Genomic DNA, 7,684 nt, shown 5'->3' with positions numbered 1-7,684 from the left:
AGAAGTGTAATGCGAATGTAAATTTTAAAGATCTTCCCTGCCCCTAGGCTAAAGTGCACCAGAAGCCTGGGGAGGGAGGCTTGTTTTTCAGTAGATACTTTTTGATTGGCCAGTGGGTCAATAAGGTTGTTACATTCTCTGAGCCAGGAGAAGGCTATATAAGCCCTGATGTGAGGCTTTGTTTTGGGACTCACTTTGAGAAGTGTTCTGTGATTTGATCTGAATTCTGGGAAGCCGTTGTTGAGAGTCCCCCGGCTTTGAAAAACCCAGAATGTGGAAACCCAGATGTTGACTGGGTATGGATGTAATGGTTGGACAGTTTGGAAATCTGTCTACTTGATGTTTCTGTCTTGATAATTATGCCTGTATACTTTGAGGTTCGGGGTGCTGACCTTTTCTCCTGAACAAGGTAAACGATATATGTCTGACTGATTAAAGTAAGCTTGTTAACCCATTTTGAGTTGCTTTCCTTTAACAAAGCAGATCCAAGAACCTGTATGGGCAGCAAACCCTGAGGACGAGCTTGAGGTGCTTGCTGCTACAAGAAGTGAGAAAGAAAGTTGCACTGGAAGTAGTGGGTGGGTGGGGGGAGAATGAATGGGGGTGAAGTATACCACATAAAAGAGTCCTAAAAGATCTATTATAATTGAAGGGAAAATGGGTGGGGGTGGGAGTGGTTGGAAAAGGTTAAACCTTACTAACACCATAATTGGAATAACATGCACATTCAGTATGGATATAGAAATATATCTTACCCTAAAGGGAAGTAAAAAGGGACAGGGAAAATAGAAAGTATAGGAGGTCTGCTAAAAGGGTGGATAGATTGGGGAAAGTGATGATCAGAAGTAAAATATTTTTTTTCTTTTTTTTTATGCCTTTTGGAGGGCATTTGGGGTTAAGTAACTTGCCCAAGGTTACACAGCTAGATTTTTGTGTGGGTGTTAAGTGTCTGAGGCCGGAACCAAACTTGGGTCCTCCTGACTTCAGGGCCAGTGCTCTACTCACTGTGCCACCTAGCCAACCCCAGAAGTAAAATATTTTTAAGGAAGGAAAGTGTGTGGAATAAGAGCAAGATGGGGACAAACAAGGGAAAATAGCATGGGGAAATACAAAATGACTTATCATGAGTATAAATGTGAAAGGGATGAACTCACTCATAAAATGGAAGTAGATAGAGGAATGGATTGAAAATGATAATCCTACAATATGTTGTTTATAAGAAACATATCTAAGCAGAGAGTTACACACAGGGTAAAAAGGTAAGGAGCTAGAGCAGAATTTATTTTACTTCAGATGAATCAAAGAAAGCAGTAAAAATTGTGATCTCAGAAAAAAAAATAAAAATAAATCTAGAAAACTGTATCTTGCTGAAAGGTGCCATAGACATTGAAGTCATATCAATACAAAACACATATGCACAAAATGGCATAGCATCTAAATTTTTGAAGAAGTTGAATGATTTACAGGAGAAAATAGATAATAAAACATTACCAGAGGGGAATCTTAACTTTCCCCTCTCAGATAAATCTAACCAAAAAATAAGCAAGAAAGAATTAAAAAGGTAAATAAAATACTGCAAAAATTACATAAGAGAGCTCTCTGGAGAAAATTATATGGGAATAGAAAAGAATATGCCTTTTTCACAGGTATAAATGGTCCCGACACAAAAACTGACCATGTATTCAGACATAAAAACCTTACAACCAAATGCAGGAAAGCAGAAATAGTAAATGCATCCCTTTCAGATCATAACACAATAAAAAAATACATTCAATAATGAACAAGTGTAAAGAGAGATTAAAATCAATTGCAAATTATATAATCTAATTAAAAAATAAGTGTGTCAAAGAATAACTCATACAAAGAATTGATAATTTCATTAGAGAAAATGAAAACAATGAGACAACATAGTAAAGTTGTGGCATAGGTGGTACTTATGTGAAAAGGTATATCTCTGCTTACATCAATAACATAGAGAAAAAGCAGATCAATTAATTGGGTGTGCAACTAAAAAATACCTAGAAGAACAAGTTAAAAATCCCCAATTAAGCATGAAATTGGAAATCATGAAAATTAAAGGAGATTAATACAATTGGAAGCAAGAAAACCATTGGATTATTAAATAATAGTACAAACTGGCTTTGTGGGGGAAAAGGCAATAAAATTGAAAAACCATTGGTTAATTTGATTTTTGAAAGTAAAGAAGAAAAACAAATTACTAAAATGAAAAATGAAAGAAGTGAATTCACCATGAATAAATAGAATATTAAAAAGACTATTAAGATCTATTTTGCCCAATTATATTTAAACAAATTTGACAATATAAATGAAATGAGGAATATCTACAAAAATATAAATTATCCAGATTAAAAGAAGAATAAAATATTTAAATAATGCAATCTTAGAAAAAAAAGAAATTGAACAAGCCATCAATGAAATTCTAAGAAAAAAATCACCAGGGCCAGATGTATTCACAAATTCTGCCAAATGTTTAAAGAACAACTAGTTCCAATTCTGTACAAACTATTTGGGAAAAGATAGGTGAAGGAGTCCTACAAAATTCCTTTTATGACACAGATATGGTGTTCATATCTAAACCAGTAAGAGCCAAAATAGAGAAAAAAAAAATTATAGACCAATTTCTCTAATAAACGTTGATGCAAAAATGTAAAATACTAGCAAAGATATTATAGCAATATATAACAAAGATGATATACTACAGCTATGTGGGATTTATAGCAGGAATGCAGGGCTGGTTCAATATTAGGAAAATGATCAGCATAATTATGCACAAAACCAATAGAAATCATGGGATTATCTCAACAGGTGCAGAAAAAACTTTTGTCAAAATACAACATCCTATTAAAAAAACAGTAGAGACAATAGGAATAAATGGAGCTTGCTTTCAAATGATAAGTAATATTTATCTAAAATCATCATCAATCATTTTCTTTAATGGGAATAAGGTAGAATTCTTCCCAATTCAATCTGGCATGAAGTGAGGATGCCCATTATCACCACCTTTATTCAATATTGTACTAGGAATTTTAGCTTTAGTGAAAAGGGAAAAAAAGAGATAAAAGGAATTAGTATAGGCAATGATGAAACAAAACTATCTCTCTTTGCAGATGATACAATGGTATGCTTAGAAAATCCTAAAAAATCAACTAAAAAACTACTTGAAATAATGAACAACTTTAGCAGAGTTGCAGTATGTAAAATAAGCCCACATAAATAATCAGCATTTCGACATATTACCAACAAAGTCTAGCAACAAGAGATAGAGAAAATCCGTTTAAGATTATTGTAGACAACATAAAATATCCGGAAGTCTACCTGCCAAAACAAACCTGGGAACTATATGGAGACAACTATAAGGCACTATTCACACAAATAAAGTCAGCTATAAAAATTTGAAAACTTGTCAATTTCTCATGGATAGAGAAAGTCAATATAATAAAAATGACAATTATAACTAAAATAATCTATTTATTCTGTATCATACCAATCAAAGTATTAAAAAAATATTTTCTAGAGCTGGAAAAAAATAGTAACAAAATACATCTGGAAGAATGAAAGCTCAAGGATATTAGGGGAATCAATGAAAAAAGTTTGAAAGAAGGTGGTCTAGCTGTACCAGACCTCATACTGTATTGTGTAACAGTAATTGTTAAAAGAAAATTGCTACTGACTAAGAAAGATAGTGGTGGATCAGTGGAATAGACTAAGTACAGATTACATTATAGTAAATGAATATAGTGTATGATAAACACAATGATCAAAGCTTTTGGAACAAAAACTCATTATTTGACAAAAACTTATTATTTGACAGAAACTCATTATTTGACAAAATCTTCAGGGAAAATTGGAAAATTGGTATTGATTAGGTATAGACCAATATCTAACACTAAGATAAGGTCAAAATTGATACAAAACTGGCACATAAAGTGTATTAACATATGCAAATTGACAGAGTATCCAATAGGTTATTTTTCAGATTTATGTATAAGAGGAAGAATTTAGGACCAAAGAAGATATAGAGACTATTAAAAAAATCTAAAATAGATATTTTTGATTATATAAAATTAAAATGGTTTTAGAACAAACAAAACCAATATAACCAAAATTGTAAGGAAAGCAGAAAAGTGAGGGGTTTTTTTTGCAACAAGTATCTCTTACAAAGGTCTTATTTCTTATAAATATAGATAACTGAGTTAAATTTATAAGAATGCAATTCACTCACCAATTGATAAGTGGTCAAAAGAATATGAATTGGAAATTTTTAGACAAAGAAATCAAAGTTATTGGGGAGGAGCCAAGAGGGTGTCATAGAAACAGGAAGACTCCTTGTGCTCCCCCCATAACCACCTCAAATACCTATAAAAATGACTCCAAACAATCTTTAGGGCTACAGAACCCACAAAGTGATATAGAAAAACAAACCTGCTGAAGACAGCCCAGAAGACTGGCAGGAAGAGTCAATCACAACACACTGGAAGCAGAATCCAGCCCTGCTTGAGTCTAAGGTTTTAGCCCCAGGGCGGTCCAATCAGCTACAGCTAGAAGGACTTAGGGAGAGTGGATCACCAGAAGCTATGGCAGTTTCCAGAATTATCAACCCATAAATTCCAAAAACAAAGTTCTCACTTTGAGTCAGTGGACTTTGGGAACAGGAAATCGAGGAGAGTTGTCTGGCCTAAGGCCCTGGGGCTAGAAGTGACTGAGGTGCAGCAGCTGCTGCTGTATGACTGCTTCAGAGTTCCTGGCCTGCAGATTGTAGGGGGACCAGGTGATCAGTCTGAGGGGTATTAGTTCTTGCTTTAACCTGCTTAGATATGAATTGCTAACTATGGTGGAGGTCTTGGGGTGTGTGACTAGTTGCCACAACCAGGGGAGGCTTCTGAGAGGGCACCCAACTAATAGCTCCAGCAGCTGAGAAAACTCCAGTGTTTTGGGACAAAGCTCTTCTCTCTGGAGGCAGAGTTGTACTGTGGCAAAAACCTCAAAGCAAAGCAAACACATTTTGTAGCAGCAAGCACCCCAAGCGTCCTCAGGGTGCCTGCCCATACAGGTTCTTGGATCTGCTTTGATAAAGGAAAGCAACTCAAAATGGGTTAACAAGCTTACTTTAATCAGTCAGATATGTATCTTTCACCTAGTTAAGGGGAAAAAGGTCAGCACCCTGAACTTCAGAATACACAGACAGAATTATCAAGACAAAAACAGATCAAGTAGACAGATTTCCAAACTCTCCAACCATTACATCCATACTAAACAACATCTGGGTTTCAAAGCCGGGGGGCTCTGGACAACGGCTTTCTGGAGTTTCATCTGATCAAATCACAGAACACTTCTCAAACTGAGCCCCAAAACAAAGCTACACATCAGGGCTTATATAGCCTTCTCCTGGCTCAGAGAATGTAACAACATTATTGACTCACTGGCCAATCAAGAAGTATCTACTGAAAAACAAGCCTCCCACCCCAGGTTCCAGGTGCACTTTACCCTAGGGGCAGGGAAGATCTTACAAATTTATATTCCCATTACAGCACTGAAATCCAATTTTACATTCCTTTTTGGGGGACAAAAGGGATCAAAGTATGGAGCAGGAGGAAGACAACAAAGTCAGAACTCCTGTACCAAAAGCTTCCAAGAAAAATATAAATTGGTTACAGACCATAGAGGACCTGAAGAAGGATTTTTAAAACCAAATAAGAGAAGTGGAGTGACAGTTGGGAAGAGAAATGAGAATGATGCAAAAAAGTCATGAAAAGAGAGTAAACAACCTGACTTAAGAAAATAACACCTTAAAAAACAGACTAACAAATGGCAAAAGAGGTCCAAAAAGCCAATGAGTGGAAGAATGCCTTAAAAAACTGAATTTGCCAGATGGAAAAAGAATCTCAAAAACTCGTGAAGAGAATTATTCCTTCATAATTATACTGGAGCAAATGGAACCTAGTGACTTTATGAGAAATCAAGATATTATTAAACATATCCAAAAGAATGAAAAAATTGAAGGCAATGTGAAATATCTCATTGGATAAAACCACTGACCTGGAAAATGGATCCAGGAGAGATAATTTAAGAATTATCGGAGTACCTGAAAGCCATGATCAAAAAAAGAACCTAGAAATCATCCTTCAAGAAATTCTCAAGGAAAATTGCCCTTTTGTTTTAGAACCAGAGGGCAAAATAGAGGTTGAAAGAATCCACCATTCACCTCTTGAAAAGGATCCCAAGATTTCCCAGACAACAGAGAAAATATTACAAGCAGCTAAGAAGAAAGAATTTGAATATTGTGGAAACACAATCAGTATAATACAGGATGTGGCAGCTTCTAAAGTGAGGGATTAAAGGGCTTGGAATATGACATTCCGGAGGTCAAAGGAGCAGGGATTAAAACCAAGAATCACCTACCCAGAAAAACTGAGTATCATTTTTTAGGGTAAAATATGGTCATTCAGTAAAATAGAGGACTTTCAAGCATTCTTTCTGAAAAAACCAGAGCTGAATACAAAATTTGACATTCAGATACAAGGAACAAGAGAAGCATGAGAAAGTAAAGAGGGAAAAAGAAATCATAAGGAACTTATCAAAGTCAAACTATTTACATTCTTACATGGAAAAAGTGATAATTGCAACTTATGAAACTTTTCTCAGTATGAGAATAGTTGAAGGTAATGTTAATGTATATATGTATATATATACATATATATGTGTGTGTGTATGTATGTATATGTATACTTACATACATATATATTGGAGGGTATATGGGCCTTTGAATACATATGTGAGTGTGTGTATATATATGTGTACAGGTACGCATAGACAGAGGGCAGAGGACCAGTTGAATAGGAAGAGATGATACTTAAACAGTGAAATTAAGAGGTGATAGAGGAATATAATGAGAGGAGATGGGGAGAGACAGAATGGGGTAAATTATCCCACATAGAAGAGGCAATGTCACAATGGAGGGGAAGAACAGGAAGGCTAAAGGGAATGGGTCAATCATACTCTCATTGTATTTGGCTTATGGAAGGAATGACATATACACTAAATTGGGTATCTCACCCTACAGGAGAGTAGGGGGGAAAAGGATGAGAGGGGGGATGATGTAGTGTAGGAAGTTTAGGGGGGAGGGAAGTTGGAAGCACACACTTTTAAAAAGGGACAGGGTCAAAGTAGAGAATAGAACAAGTGGAGGGAGGGATAGGATGGATGGTAATAGACTCAGTTTTTTACAATATACCCACTATGGAAATGTTTTGTGTAGTTACACATGTATAACCTATATCAAATTGCTTATCTTCCCAGTAAGGGTAGGTGATGCAAGAGGAAGAGAAAGAATCTGGAACCCAAAGTTTTAAAATCAAATGTTCAAAATATATATAATTATTTTATTTTTTACATGCAACTGGGAAATGAGATATACAGGCACTGGGGTATAGACATCCATGTTGCCCTACTGTAACGTTTTGAGGGGGTATGGGGAAGGATATAGGACACAGCAGATTGGGGGGTGGGATCACTGTTTTGGGGTGGTGGGTAGGAGAAAGACAGGGAGGGAATTTGTAACTCAAAATCTTGTGGAAATGAATGATGTAAACTAAAATTAAACAATAATTAAAAAATAAAAAAGGAAATCAAAGTTATCTATAGTCATATAAAACTGCTCTAAATC

The sequence above is a fragment of the Petaurus breviceps genome, unplaced genomic scaffold (assembly GCF_028583685.1).
Source record: "Petaurus breviceps papuanus isolate PSGF00001 unplaced genomic scaffold, PetGlider_PUasm1.0 90743, whole genome shotgun sequence".
Lineage (NCBI taxonomy): Eukaryota > Metazoa > Chordata > Mammalia > Diprotodontia > Petauridae > Petaurus > Petaurus breviceps.
Note: the sequence above shows the minus strand (reverse complement) of the source record.